Source organism: Manduca sexta, chromosome 25 (assembly GCF_014839805.1).
Source record: "Manduca sexta isolate Smith_Timp_Sample1 chromosome 25, JHU_Msex_v1.0, whole genome shotgun sequence".
Classification (NCBI taxonomy): domain Eukaryota; kingdom Metazoa; phylum Arthropoda; class Insecta; order Lepidoptera; family Sphingidae; genus Manduca; species Manduca sexta.
In genome coordinates, this window is record NC_051139.1 from 8,264,401 (window position 1) to 8,281,673 (window position 17,273).

Consider the following 17,273-nt stretch of genomic DNA (forward strand, 5'->3'; position numbering starts at 1 on the left):
CTCCCTGCATCACTACTAAGTGCAAATGCAAATGGTTCTCGTCTCGTTTACAAAGATAGTTTGTTCCAGATGCTTGGGTATTTATTACAGTACCATTTTTTATATTTTTGAGTACAAAAGATATCGGTAAAGTCAAACTAAGTGTATACGCAATAAACGTTTATTATTTTATATTTAACTTGAACAAGGTCTCGTAGCCTACGAGCGGACCTATAATATTAAAAATAAACGCACTTAAATGTACTGGTCGTGATTCCACACTTATCACTTTTGATGTAAGATTTTAATGTGTGTCTATTATTATTATCTACTATGAGACAGTTCTCAGATTTTTCACTTGTGTAAGGACAGCAAGGTGAATACATATTATGTTGGCATGGAAAATTAAAACATAACATTTTTCAACGTCTCATACGCTCATTTGCCAAATGGCAGCGTTCTTACTGTTCAATACCTATGCCTGATAGTGCTGCTCAGGTCCGGTCGGTGGCATGTGGCCACCCATAACATCCCAGGATGTCACCGCGACATGAGGATCTACTAGTTGCGTTTTTGCCTAACTCTTCGGGGTTAAAGGCATAAACTTATGTAACTGCGTGTGCTAGTTGCATTATTGTCTATGGCGTGTGGGAAGTATCATGTAGAACATTACACCTTCCAGTGATCATATTTTACAAATGTTATGTTTGTGTCCTTGTTAGTTATGAAATTCATTCCCATTTTTTACATTTATATTGTATACCTTAAGTATAGGTTTTTTATATTGTATCACACCGCAAATGCCTTGAAGTTGATTTTATGAATAATCCTCCCTAATGAATATCTATGACGCATCGAAAAGTTTCCTACCAGTATTTCTACAAGATTGCGAAATCGAGTATATTTATTTTTACGTCTTTAGCTATTCTCTTGGTGGTTGATTTTTGTGAACATCCCGTATAAAGCGCATCTATGATGCTTGATTCACATACCTAAATGGCAAGTTCGATTAAAAGCTAAATAGGTAACCGACAGGAACAAAAGTTCTATAAAATATAAGCAAATATTATTTATAATTATTGATAACCAGTACCCATATCTCCCCAAATAAGATAACGATATCTAGGAAACAATTTATTTATTATGTATGTACTTAACATAAGAGAAACTCTGTTTCAGGTTTGTGAATGTTATATATACTTACCTAGTTCAAAAACGCTTTTTCAACTTCTTGTAACTTTCCTTGGAAGTTAATTTCTGTAAAACAATACTTGCACTACTCATCGTAACTTACACGCGTCGTAAAATACAAATTGTGTGAAATCTACGAACTTATCAAAGGCCAGCAGATGAAGCGAACATAATCGCTCGCCATAACCTAATTGTTACATGAATTATGTTTCGGGTCCATTATGTACTTTTAAGGAGAGGTAGATAAGGGAGAAGTTGGGTTCCGGACAAACATACTAACCGTACGAAACCCAAAAGTAATGCGATGATTCACGCCATTTTTTTGTGAGTGGTATGACCCCCAGCAAGCTGCCCCATTCATGCTTTAGACAAAACCTTCTACAGGGGGACTCTACCACATTGTACCGAAATAATACACATTATTGTAAAATTTCATTACGGAACTGTTATTGATTTATAATACCGACTTATATGAACTATGGAAGGTATTTTTCGCTAAAATTGTGGAATATTTAAAATATGAATATTTTATTATAAGCTTCCGTAACAGGTTAACAATACGTTCTTCCGTGTAGATTTTAGCTGTATTAATTTTGATCTCTAGATTTATCTGCAGCAACAAATTTGATAATTTATATTTCTTTTCACTATGAAAGCAAATTTGAAAACGTATTCACGTCAAAAAAATTAAATATATTATCTATTTAGGTATTCGTACACTTATCAGTTTCAAAAAATTGCTTCGTAGAGTTGACAAAGTTGGGCTGGGGTAGTTAGTAAATATATTATACACAAGTACGAACTTACTTATTACGCGCTACATAATATCTTCATGTCTTCACATCGTTTGCTTTAAATCCAACACCTTTTATCTACTAGTAAGTCTATGCAACTAATCGCTGGTACTACTTAGTAGGTGTTAATTAAATGTCTAAAGCCAATTGAAGTTATACAGCATCTTGATACCGATCAGAAAGTAAAACGGCGTGGGCGGTGGATTTTCGCCGATCAGCCTACGTGTTTGGATCAGTAAGGCTGTAAGGTGAGTTGTTGACCTGCAGTTGCACTCCGCAGTCAAACCAGTCGGTCCAGGTTTGTGCCGGTTCTCCTGCACACCTTCCAGTTCTCTCGTTGTAAAACAATAAACAAAACAATCGATTTTATTAATAAACATGTCAACTGTGTATACTGTTAGTTGTGAGTGATAGTATACTGCTCAAAGCGTAACAATGTTTTTATGTTATCTTTGTTTCTGGCTCCATGCTATTTTTATAGTTGATTATGAACAACATTCTGTTTATAACTCATCTCTTAATTATAACGCATACATACATATATGTTATAAACATACATGTATAAGTAATCGAACCTCCATTTATCAGGATAAAGCCCAATGTGTGTTTAGTTTGGCATCACGTTATTGCAATCCTAACTAAATAAAACTTTTCGAATACTCCTCGCATTGAATAAGTGCCGAGGAAGTTTCTCCCGGGATCAGCTTCGCAGCCCATTTGGGTTTGTTATCTGTATCTTATTTCTATTTTCAGAAATCTAAGGGTAGTGATAAACTTGAAACGTAAACAACTGATTAGAACTTATCTTGTCAGGAAATGTTATCTGACGACAGTTAGTTACTGATCAATTTCCTAGTCAACATTTCAACGTCCCGGCTAACTCTGATTGATCAAGCCGGCTAGTTACTGCGCACTTACTATGTATTTAAAATACATATTTATATCACCCACTTAGATGTTGTCATGTAGATATTAGTTTTCAAGTTAATTAGATATCATAACATTTAAATATCCCGCCATCGTCGATGCACCATGATTACCGGATAGAGTAGACTCCTTTCGCTTTGTAGACTGAGACGTAAATCCTAGCTTAACTCATTAGTAGTTTGTACCTGTCTGCCTTATTAGCAATCGTTCATACTTCATATAACGGGTTGAGATGCAGCGTTAAACTTATAAGATATAACAAAAGAAACAGTAATAAGATAACTGTACCTACAACTTATAGATCAATCATTAGTCATTACAGTAATACTTCACATTAATGAAGAATGCATGGTACAGGTATGAGGGTATGTGTGATACATAATTGTTGAGTGTTAATAAATCTTTTGAATATTATCTCGTCGGATAGACGCGTAGCAATTTTATCCTGCAGCGCAAACGAGTGCGCAGCGCAGAGCGCACGCAGCCGCACAACGCACGACACGAATAATAAACCAAGCCACTTCCTGCCGAACGATAAGCGCTTCATACATAACATATCAAATCACACAATACATTACTCACACAGACACACCTTGTCATACTTAATATACATAATATTTTAGCTAGTAATGTCTACAGCTCGGATACTTCGAGTTCATATCTATACATGTCTTTTGTGTTCGACTTGAAGGTATATTATTTTGTTCACTGCTGTGAATACTGTCATTATTTTTATTACAGCGATATGCTTAAGCAACCACACGTAAGTGTTTCTATTCTCAAAAATGTAACAATTAAATGCAAGAAAAGTTTAACAAAAAATATATAGTAAGTATCTACGTATATTAAAACATTTTATTAGTTATGTTTCGGTGGTACTATGATATTCATGTAGGTAATAGCAAAATACTTGAACGTATGCTATCAAACTCAAAGCAAAATTTATGGTAAACTTTCCTACTGGAGTTAATTAGCACGTTAATAGTGAACGTCAAAGTTTATTCATGGCATTTTTTTTTCTTTCTCGAAAGTACGTGCATACGTCATGAATGTTGTCCTCTGCTGACTCATTTTATTTTCTGTGAAGTTAAATTTGTTTTAAGAAGCATTCATCGTCGATATCAATGTGTAATTGCAGTAGAGGAAACGGTCAGATTAGATAACCACGTGTGACTCAGTGCGCCTGGAAGGTCCTGTTTGCCCCTGGCTTTACGTTCAAGTTCCAGTTTGCGCTATTGTACTACTATTTTTTATTTTTAGACGTGGATTTTGGGTGACTATGGCCAATTAGATCGCTTAAACCGTTGCATTATTTATATTTCATACGATAACTGTAGACTGCAGTTCGAATCACGGTGACTGTTTACCTTGGAAGTCCATTACTGTTTTAACGTCATTAAGTTGACTCATTGGTGTCCAGTTATGCGCCTAACTCAGTAGTAAATTATAAAATTCTTCGAAATGTGACTGACAACAATGCACAGGAATTCCTTGCATTCAGTCCGTTTCATTTGGATAATTTATGGTAGTAAATCAAACATACGAATTTATTAAATTGTCGTTTCGTATTTATATGTTTATGGTAATACTCATTAGTATTATTTTAACATCAGTTATTTATATGTTATTTTAAACATATATTTTATACATTATTTATGTTATGATAACATAAATAATGTATAAAACCAATAAGTGTGGTGTAGCAAATTTCCGATGTCGTAGTTTTAATATAGCTTTCTCGGTCTAGAGTTTCAAAGTCTGGTAAAGCTCGTGTGGGTTTCTTCAATACGATTTGGCTGGGATTAAATCCTCAAAGTGAAATCAGGCATAAAATAAGCTGGATTGTTACTGCAACATGCGTGTAAGAATGTGTTGCCCAACCACGCATTTAAGAGTAGGATTAGAATAAAAGAAGTTAGAGGTAGAGGGTGGCGCAATTTTGATGTATGTTCAGAAAAACACTTAATTGTAATTATGGGCGCATAGAGATATGGGTTAACATTTAATATTATTTTTTCCTTAAAGGACTCTACTATGAAATTACCACCCAGTGTGAAAATATCTATTTAAATTAAATTGTATAATTATAACGATTGCAATTCGTTCAGCAGAGGTTCGAGTTTGAAACATATGGACTGTGTTATGAAAACGAAGACCGGTTTTGAAAATATATCAATTGAAAGCCCTCGACGGCATGCATGTATAATATTATTGTGCGGCCCAATCGCTTGCAACATACCACCAACCGACGAGTCTGTTACATGACAGATTATCAGGCTCCGTCGCCAGACGTCATCGCAATATATCGAAATAGGTCGCTATTCACCACGCTTATCACCTCCAATATGCTTTACATTTAATACATTAATTTATCAAAATGTACGTATCTAGTGATGTCGAATAAATCTAGCTCGTGCTAATTATATCAGTGCCCTATGTGCACTGATAGAGATGTTATAAGCGGTCGAGCGATTTGGTACACAAATCGACATATTTTGTACATGTTTGATATTGTAAGTAAGCACACAGTCAGACAACGTTTATTTTTTGCAATTTCTTCATTCATTGGTTGCTATATTGACGTTCTTAAGTGATATACATTTATAATAAATTATGACCTTGATTTAATTTAATATTTTACGTCAACAGTCCATCGCAGAATAGGTCTTTGTGTTTGCTTGTATGATTTTCCTACTGCAAATCACGCGCGCACGCGTATAGCCCGTGTAAAAATCGAATTACCGTTAGACATGTGTCATCGCGGCCTCGTTACTGCCGCTGGCACTTTGCGGTCGCCAAACCTGTATTTGCAACCTCATACCCTTTTTCTACAATGCAATGGTACAATTACCAAATCTGCAACACAGTTTCTTGTGAAATCAATGCATATAATTATGTTATGTGTTTTACCGTAGACACAAATATGAGCAGATTTATTCGGTTCGCTGCACGTAATTTGCAAAATGAAAACTCCATTGCTTGCCGGTACATTGGAGTCAATTAGAGAATGAGTATTAATTATGTGGACAGTGTTGTTTTTGTAGGCATTATTATATTATTAAAATATTTAGCTGCGAATGCGCAGCTAAATATTTTATAAGTAATGACTTATTTACACTTCGGGCATTTATTATTCAGAATGTCCTTTAAACTTCGAGTATTCTCAGTACCATGTATATAAGATGACTCTATAACTCACCTGAAAAGCTAAATGTGTTTAAAATGATTTTAGTTTACATTTATTTAATATTGTTTCTAAAAATATCTATGTAATACACATGTATAGTTACATCATAATGCTATAAATGTCTAAGCAGGTACTCGAAGCATCAAAACAACAGGTCAATAACGAACAGTTTATTTGCCTCCTTTTAAAAGCATTAGAATCAGGAATAGCGTGCATTTTACGTGCGCAGTAATTTAATTTGTTGTTAAGATTATATTTGAATTTTAGGAGTGCGGAATTTCCGCCCTCCCTCTTTGATATGGATGCTATCGTAAATGCGAGGGTGTAAGCAGTTTATTATTTTTTATATTGGTAGCTGAGTAAACAAACTAGAGTATGCTTGGGTTGCGATGACGTAGCATTTATTTAAGAAAAGAATTGGGGCTGATGGATTGAACTCCGGAATCGACCGTGTGACCATCAACATAATCCTGTTATATCGAATCAGTTTGTTGTCAGTTGTACTTATTATAAAACTGGTCACAGGTTGACTCTACCATGCCTCTATGTGGCTAAAAAATATATTTTACAGCATCTACTTGATATTGGAGTACCTAATCAGCTTTTCCTCGCGATTTTGACGATGTGAAAGTCCTTTTACAGCATAAAAGCCCACTGCTTATTTTGCCAAGATAAAATGGTTTTAGTGTCAAATTTATAATAGTAATATCAGCCCTATATTATATATTGTTCCACTGCTGGGCATGGGCCTCCTCTACTATCGAGAGGGATTAGGCTTTAGTCCACCAAGTAGGACTAGTGCGAATTGGCAGACTTCAAAAACCTCAAAATTCTTATAGAAAACTTCTCAAGTATTCCGGATCTCATGCGATGTTTTCCTTCACTGTTAAAGGAAGTGATAATTCAAAAAAAAGAATATACACATAACTACAGAAGTCAGAGATGCTTACATTTGGGTTCTAAATCGGACATTCATCTCGACAGACCGCTCTACTCTAAACTAGGTTACCACCTTTTTTTTCATTGTTGCTTATTTAATCCAAAACCATCCAATTATAATTGGATATTGGGATTATAAGGCCTTTTATTTTTAGGTATATATTATTTTATGGGACACCCTGTGGATGTTATTTAAATCGACGGTTTAAATCTATTCAAGCATAATGTAGGTCGGACTTGTGCTCACTGGCTAGATGACCTGACGTTGCGGAAGCGGAATGATGCGCGGAAAACCATCAGTGAGCAACCTTGAAATAGTTTATGCTCTGTATTGGATGAATATAGTCAATGATGGATGGATATACTCCATGTACGTTATGACGCAGCGTATCATGTCTGCTCATGATGAATAAACATGCAATATTACATTTGTTGTGTTACTCACCTGTACCTAGATACGTAAAGTTCTTAGTAGGTACATGTGTTTGGCAGCTGTTTCATTTCTTAAAGCATTCCGTATGCTCGCGTAGATATGGTACTAGTTACTCTGGACTAGATATCGCTGAGTATATAGTATGCCTAAAGTAAATTGATTGACACGCTTTTAAAGCGGAGCTGGGGCTCGCGTGGCGTGTATTTTGGGCGTAATAGCCACACTGACGTAAACCAAATCGGCGGACGTGGGAAGCACAGCGAAATCCTTGTGTTTGTTGTTGAATAGTTTTATGGTGCATTAAGAAGCAGTTTCAAAATATTCAGACCAAATTATTAAATACAATATAGTTTAATTTATTGTTTAACGAGCTCATGAAAAAACTTAGAACATTCGGATGTGGAAACCAACGCTTGCCCATGCGGACCCCAACAATAGAATAGAATCTAATGTGTCGATTGCAAAATAAATATTATAAAAATCTCACGCCGCGTGATTTCTTTCATTAGTCGCGATATTGTTTATTATCAACAAAGGTCGTCTGAATGAAAACAAAAAGAACGTAGAGAGTCATTGTATCCGAACAAAGCGTGTGAACTTCCAAGTTGAAAGCGTGTGTCTGACGGCGAGGCGTATCGCTCAACATTCAACAAGAATCCAGTAACAACTGTATTTTAACATGGTTTCTGTTTCTGCTTCGCGTTCCTACTATATAAAGCAGAAATCTAAACATTGGCTGCTAGATTATGTCAAAGTGAAAAGAAAAGAAAGGAAACTGCTTCGGGGCATCCAGAGGAAAGAACTATCACAACTACACTTAAATAGTTTTGTTAGAATAGTAACTCAAGGAGTCGTCTATCACCAACTAATTATTAAGATTAGTGGCACGACATCCGTTCAAAAAGCCGTTGTGTCGTCACTTTTTTTTCGAAAAAAGACGATCATTATACAGGTTGTAACGGAAAGCAGGTCCGTCAATTTGACCCCTATGAATACTGTCCGATAAAGAAGAGATACGAAGATTTTGAAATTCGAATGTGACGAAATTAATTGAAACATTTGACAAAAGTCGTGGAATTGGAAACAAAATATAAAACCGGATATCTCTATTTAAAGATGACGAGTGATTTACTTTAAACGAATAAATCTTGAAACTCAATATAAATAATTATATTCAAATATCTTACACAAAATCGGCTTATGATTTCCAATGTTGCAGTACTTACTGAGTTCGTATGGTTGCCTAAAACATAAGTACTTCGATATGAAATACTAGAATGTATAATACAGATTTATATTGTAAGTTGTATAAATTGGTAAGATCGATTTAAATATCTATTAAATAAAAATTTTATTAAATCGTACCGAGAAAACAAAATAGGTATAGGTTAAAAGAAAAAAAAACCTCCTTAAAATAACAAAGCTGCATCTATTCTGTGCGAATGTATTTCAGCACATTCCTGCTGTAGCCGAAACTGACTAAAACGTGGCTCTAAGCATATTTTTTTACACATATAATTCACAATATTACGTTGTACTTAGTACATCGCAAAATGTGAGCACATCGTAATAAACCATGAAAAATAAAAGCCGTTTGAAATCCTATGTATCTAATACAAAAGTAGGTTGATGTGTTTGTTTGCGTAGACCATGAGGAGATATTTATTTTCATTCAGCTGCGGCCGCGAAGTTAGCATTTCACATCTGTTACGTATAATAATATTGTAACATGGGCCATCTTGCGCGCCTTTCTTTTGATTTTTGTCTTAATTATTTTTTCTTTTAATGAATGAGTACAATATGTATTTAGGGCAATCTGTAAAGGTAAGCAAAGATTTAGTAAACAGGTGCATTAAACCAAATTACAAACACTTTGTAAATATGCATACATATTACACGTATCTGTTTATCTTTATTATAAAGACCTGCCTTTGTGAAATTAGGGCTTTTTATGTAAAAATCTAATGACGCCAAAGTTTTAATCTATATACGTGAAAAAAGAACTGTATACCCCCTTTTTAAGGACATTGCGCGCAAGTATGAGTGTGAGATTTAGTATAATTATAGTTCATATAAAGGATAATTAAATCTATAATATGTGTTATGTATTAAAAATATATTAAATTCGACGGTCCATTTTCAACTACTAGACGATCACTCGTAACATTTAATATAAAAGACTACATGTTTTTTCCTCATTTCAGTAGAAGTGTGAGTAAGGTAACTTCCACCTGTTAACTTCAAATTAGTTTTATGAGACAGAAATACATGTCATTGTTTCTACAGCTACATGTATTGTTTGTTAGTTATTGACAGTGAGATGTTCGTAAACATTGTGCAAGATCGGTTCAATTTGTCTCGTTTATCGAAGGCTGAATTGGACTAGTGGGACGGATTAGGATAAACCGAGTCAATGGCCGGGTCACGTGGCTATTTTCGTTCTACTCCTTTCGCGCCCGACGCCTCATGCCCCTCGCCTTCCGTTCCCTTGTTTAAATTACCCGCAACAAACTAATTTTGGTGACTAATCTGTTGAACAATGAAGACCTTTCGACGGATTTTTTTTCCTTGACAGAACATAATGGACTGTTTCAAGTTTACGAATAATCATTAAAAGTATTCATATCCATCATATTGTATCAATTTGAATGAGCAATAAGAAAATTAGAGCCCTTATCGTGTTATAGATAGGTCTCCATGGAAATTTCTGAATTCGGTTACGGTTACTAAACATCTGGAACAGAGTGTAAATATGGACTTCATGTGATATACAACGTGCACAAAAGATAATTATAGTTAGGTATGTAGTTACAAACTATAGTCTACATAGGGTAAGGAAACTATGGCCCTGCTCTATCGAATGTTACAACAAGAATACCTAACGAATCATAACATTCATTGTGATTCACTGTTTATTGAAATGGCCATGCAAACGCATAATAATAGATAATTTTTCACAATTAAGACCCGTTTAGGATGAGTGTTTTGGATCTATTAGTGAAATTAAGCGCGGTATTACATCAGTGTAATTGGTAGATTAGTCAATGTTTTGTATGAATAATTAACTCGTTTATAAAGTTGTATTTATTAAGCAGGGACGAGCGCGGCCGGCCGCACCCGGCACCGGCACGGCGCCCGCCCAAACAAACACTGCCTCACTACACACGCCAGTATACTGTGTACTGTATCACTTGCAATATGCAAGCATATGCTCGATATTCTACAGTTATATTCTATATAACAATATACCACAAACATGTTTGATTACTTTTAGCATGTTTACGCTCTGTCAATGTATTGTACCTGTATCTGTGGTAGGTCCACGATATGACATCAGCGCTTATGTAATAATAATTATTTGTAGGTAATTAATATTTGCATACCTTATTTAACCACTGTCATTTGGTATTAAAATATATTTTTTTTATATAACTTAGTTTCTTTTAAGTGTTTCATTCATTAGTTTAATTATAAATGTTGCGAAATGTAACTATGTATTCCACATTTCCTAGAAGCCATGCAATTAAATTATTTCTGCATGCGCTTTAAAAGGGGCATGAAATTGGAAAACTGTAATGAAAAGAAACTCGCGTGTAAATTTCTGATGAGGGGAAATACACACAAGGGCATTCAGCGTTGTCGTGCGAAAACAAGTTTTATGATGGAATGAGAGAGAGAGAAAACATTTCGAAGGTTCATTTATAGCCTTGCTCAAGGCATCCGTAGTATCTTAACCAATAATATCGTAAATTCAAAAAATATTTACATAGTAGTAGCTATAATACTAGCGCAATATTAGGCCAACCGAGGTCGTCGAACTTCAAAACAAAGAACTCCCTCCTTAACAATTCAGGTATGATATGATAACATAGATTTTGAACTTTATCATGGATAAATAGTTCGTAAGTTAGTGTGGATAAAGTGCCATTTGCTTTTGGTAATATCGTTGATGAGTAGTAGAGAAATAGAACTACGTTGGATAGTTGTTATAAAGAATAAATAATGAAACTAGGACTGATGCTGGACCAAGGACGCAAAGAATTCACGGGCGATGGCATTGTTATGTCGTACGGTGTTTACGCAAATAAACGTTTGTTTGCGACATCTAGTATCAAATAGCGGAATAATATTCGTGTGGAATGATCGAGATTCATGTCTAGAAATAACTACAGAATTCAAAAATGTTTCTAAACATTGGAAGCCCATAGACACATGCTAAAAACGAGAAGATGTTGTTTAAAAACAAATAGCTTACACACTACGATTTGATATACCTGTGTATAAAGTGGGATCTATTCGCGAGCGAGGTAGTTTTTGTTTACAGGCGACAGTGAGGAGAACTCCAAGCAACGAAGGGAATCAAATGAATCTCTGTACGGTGAAATGAGTGTGTAAATTGTAGAAGCCTTGTCTTAATTATGTTTTTTTGTATTTATAGGAAAAGTGCCTGTGTTTTGTGGCGCCATTTTTTACACTAGTTGTTTAAGTCCATTTTTTGCTATTTGAAATTTCATACTTGGTTGCATGGATGGTTTTTGAGTCATGTAAATCCACAAACATATTGTACATGGTGCTCTTGATGTATTTTTCATTTAACTACCATAGGCATGTCTGCATGATAAAGGTAACTTACACATGCGTAACATAATGCCTACTCTACCACTGTAGAGTAGGCATTATGTTACCAAAGACATTCTCATTTAGTCAACTGTTGATGGTGCAGTAAATAAACAAATGATTTTGATTCCAGACCTAACAGTTTTTATTGAATTCCTTGGAAATTGAACCACTCACTCCATCAAAATTACATTGACGCGTAGCAGGGAGCGTATTCTTAAGTAGCGAAAGAAGAACAAGTAAAGGCAGTGCTCTTAGCACAATTGTGGAGAAGATTACTTAGCGAGCAAATATATCCATGATACTATCAAAGAATTGAAAGTATGAAGTTATATAGTGGATCGAGTAACGCACGATAAAAGTTTGATTGTAAGCGTCCAGATCGCGGCTTATTTGCTAACGATTTCAGTTACATTCCCTTAGACGACTCGCGGTCCTATTAATGAAAGTGAGAATTATACTGTCAGAATTTTGAGCAAACTGAGAAGCTACGTAAAATCGTTTAGTGCTATAGACGGAAACATGCACATCTATAACCTAAACAAAACAGAAACTCCATAATATATCTTTCAGAATTTTTCTATAGATAAGGAGCCAGTAGCGTCGAGGGTCATTACAGCGATTGAACCTTCTAGGTCTCTTGACGTTTACTCAGTCTTCATTAGGGGGAGATAATTTTGTCAGGTTCTGAATAATGTAGTTTGGGGGAAACGCGAACATTATTAGGTATGCTATTTTTTAAACTGTCTCTGTAATGTTCTTAATGTGGGAGATTAGTTATTGGTTTTTGAGTCCAATTACCATCAGTTATGTCCATGTTTCGTCGATGCCGAGGCCAGCCTGGTCCATTCGCGTAGGACTAATCTCTCGTTCGCTAAATCTAATCAGACGCTCTAATTCCGCCAGCGCGACCTCGCGGTCAGACGTTATTACTAGATCAATCTAAGGCTAGTTCTAAAAAAATATCTTCATTACCTAACACATACCTACATAAAAATAACCGGTTGAAGTTATAGATCAAAAAACAATTTTAATCACACAACTATTCGCCTTCCATGGAACCTTGAAAAATTAAACCCTCAACGATCCGTAGTCTTGGTTTTGAAGACATGGCTAACTTATTAAAGGATCTGTATTTGCAGAGTTGACAATAATAAACTTTCATTGCTTTTGAGCTCTTGAAATATAAAGACGTTTGTACGAAATTCCATACGAATTATTTTTATAAGTCGCTTCCAATATTACAATTTAGTGCATCAATTTTGCGGCGGTTTTATAATCCGTAAGTCCATGTTATTTATTCCTTATAGAAAAATTTTAAAGACAATTAGACTCCATGTCGCGGACGTTTGTATTATTGTTATATAGTGGTCATTATTATAGAAATAAAAACAAACAATATACATAAAGCATGTTAATGTGGAAAGGATGATTATAACTGAACTGTTAGCTGCGTTCGGAGAAGGATAGAAGATACTTGAAATGTTGACACTCGTATTTTAAGGGCTTTTGTTTGTGATGCGACAATCATTTGTCACAACTCACAACTGCTTATCATTCTGGATAGAAATATCGTTATAAAGTGAAGTTTGAAGTTTGGATTAAGAATTAGGTACCTATAAGTGTTACTAAAGCTGACAAAAGTGATATATATTTTTCAACCACTTTATCTTAATCTTCATCTGCAACGAATCAGGACAAATATTAAATTATAATAATAAAGCACTTGAAGCAGTGTTATTGAGGTAATGTTCATTTTTTACAATCGAATAGTTGATGCAATATTCCTCATCAAGCATTGCGCATCAATGCCAGCTAAATACGAGGATTAACTCGCAGAAAACACGTGCGATTAGCAAACATGTCGACATTTCTGAAAAAGTGTTACATGCTAACGGCATAAACGAAAGGATAAAGATCATTATAAACTAATAAACGAGAAATAATGGTTTCTATTTCACGTGGTGTCGGAAGCTTTCACTGGCAGAAGTGTCGTGCACCGCACACGCTGTGTAATTACTTATAGTTTGTTGACGCACTTGCGGGAATTCGGTCCACAAAATGACGTATTGTTAGAACACAATCAACCTTACGAGTATACACGTTAAATTAAACTTGATTATACGCGTTTGTTGTATCGTTAAATATAAATCTATTGCGTGTACAGATCCAATTAGGGGGCAAGGAGAACCGAGTACACTTTATTGGAAAATAATTAACGTTACCTACTTACATATTATAATTTTAATTTACATCACAGTATTTCAATGTAATTTACAGATGAATCCACAAGGAAAACGGTGGTTCCTGTGTAAGGCGTGCCGTGTCCATAAATACAGACTTTTGTACTTGGCATGAAATTTACCAGTAACAATTAATTGAATGCCTATGAACATTCTTATTCATAAGAAGTATGGAGGTTTACGGTCCCAAAACCTACGTCCATTGGATTTGAATTTGAGATAATATAATAAATAAAGCTAGTAATTAATAAAATTCGTTATTATTTAGGTATAGGTACTCTATTAGAAAACTAAAATATTGATGCTTGACGATGTCCACTGTCTACGAACATCCACAATGCCAAAGGAAACGTGGGAGCGTGGTCGACCTTTAAGGACAAGAACGGGGATTCGCCGGCGAGTCACTCACTGCACGTAGTGCAACAGCTAAACATCCCGTCGGTTTTCTTTGATAAATGGTACCACCACGATGACCATTTATGTTATAAATACTTACTACTTATGGCATGGCAATAAACAAATAATTATTGTGAGTTATATAAATGCGTGCAAATAAGTCGAATTTGTAATAAATAAGTACACTTTAAAGTTTACATAAATATTTTGTAAAATAAAATCAATACGAATATTTACCTACTTAGTGTTTAATTAAATAATATCAGATATAATAATATTATATTGAAACATAAGATTAGTTGCAGGATTTCACAATTGAATTACTTAGTAAAAATGTATTTCGACTTCATTTTCCCGTTCTGTTCTCGATACAACTTAAAGCCACTGAACAGTTTTATTAACTGTATTGTTGCGATGTGTGATAGTTTTCTCCGTATTTATGGCAAAATTGAGGCAAGTCTTTGAACTTTCCGTACATCAGATTAGCAGTAAAACGATATGAAGGAATAAAGCTACTTCCTTTATTATCATGTTGAAATAATATACTGTTTTGGTGACTCTGCATAAATTGATATCTCGTTCTTAATAGATTACCCGCTCAGTCGGCACTGCATAAACTAGGTAATCCACGCAGAGGAAGTAAAGTGACAAATCTAGTTTCATAAACTTGGCTGCCTACCAAGAAACTTATTACGTTAAAATGTGCAGCAAGTTTGCTATCGGATTTAGTGTTCACTCAAATACAACTTGACTACTGACACCCGATGAGGAATGTTGATAGACTACTTGAAGACTAGCTAGAACAATGATATTTTACATCTACTTAAAAGGTACTAAACACTGGTTCCATTCGCCTGTTGAGCCTTTTTTAACTTTTGCAACCAGTAATTTCTTGTAACAACAGTTGGAGTGTTCTTTTAAAAACTAGTTGTGAATATTTTTGTTTGTGTTTATTAAAAATAACTAAGAGGCTTTTACAAAAACTAGTAATTGCACTTGGAGTACTTGTTCTAAGTAATATAAGTAATATGGAAAAATAAAGCAGTGCGAGTATTATTACGGAGAAAACTTATTTTTAAATTAATTGCACCTAGCTCTAATAATGCGTCTCGTCCTATTTATGTTGTGTACTTATGTTGCTCCGAAAAGTGATTTGATGTAAGTATACCGTGCAAATCAAATACGCTATCTACCGATTATCGTTTCTAACCTATTAATGGAAAATATTATGATAAAAAGAAAAAAAAAACGCACATTTCCGCGCTATTTTCACTGTATCCTACAAGGTTTGCGTGTAAGAACATGGCGAGGTTACTAGTGTTTTTTTTTTTCACCCCTGCTGTCTTCTGAAACAATATAATTATATCGCTAAAGGGGTCCACATTCCTAACAGGCAGTTGGCGATAGTCGTACAAGTGTCATTTTAAACACTTATTTGTCAGAACTTGCTTGTTATTGCGCTGAATTTACAGATTAACTAGATAATATTCCAAGAATACCTATATCCGTACATTAATTTATATGGATCATTAATTAGCACATTAACGGTTTTGCGCATAATGTTTATGATAACACATATATACTATATATACTTATTATAATTTATATATTTATTTTATATTAACAAAAGGAATAGAAAAGCGCATGAATTAAATCCAAATAATTTACAATAACCTTATTTTAGCATTATGATTTACGTACAATAATTTCGTAACGATTTTTCTAATGTTGGAACTATGGATTTAAATACGCCATGGGAACATTAAAAAATAAAAAGCATTCGTTAGCATCGCAGATACCAAGAAAAATACATTTGTTTCCCAATTAGCGTTTGCCAGAATCGGATGCATAAAAAATGAATATCATTGTAAAGCTGAGAGTCGAATACTTTATATGGGTTTAACCGGCGAGTGGGCGGCTGTCGGCCGTGAGCGGCGCGGCGGCTTGCACGATCAGCCGAGTGGCAACTCTTGGCACTGGCTGGTAGCAACTCACAACTTTGCGCTTTATTATTGCAACACTGCACTTATCTAGTACACTAATTATTGTATTAATGATTTCTACTTAACTCGCCAGCCTTTATGAATCTTACGCACCTACTAGTTATTGTTCGGGTCCGTGGGCTTGTCAGTTATTATTACGCATATTTAGCATTCTCAGATCATATATCTTAAATCACAATTAAGTGTTAGTTACCGGCATATTTAACTAACGTAATAAGTAGCTAAATTTAAAAGTTAGGTTTAACTTGTAATATTAAAACTCAGAGGCAGTTAAGGCACTTGCATAACAATTTATAAAAATAAGCAACTATGGTTAGTATTTTCCTATAGGCTGTCAAAATTTAATTACAAAAATATATTTGGTCAATCAGTGTAGCGCGCTGGTAAGTCCCATATCGGTGATAGCGGCGCGGTCCCGACATGCGACAGTCGCGTATTGTGCGCATTGTACGACCCTCGGGGTGAACGCTCTGCCGGGAGTCGTCGCCACGCCGCGCGCCGACAACACGATAATTACTGTCGCGTTGTCCCTACCTAACCCCTGCATGTGTGCCCTACCACCAG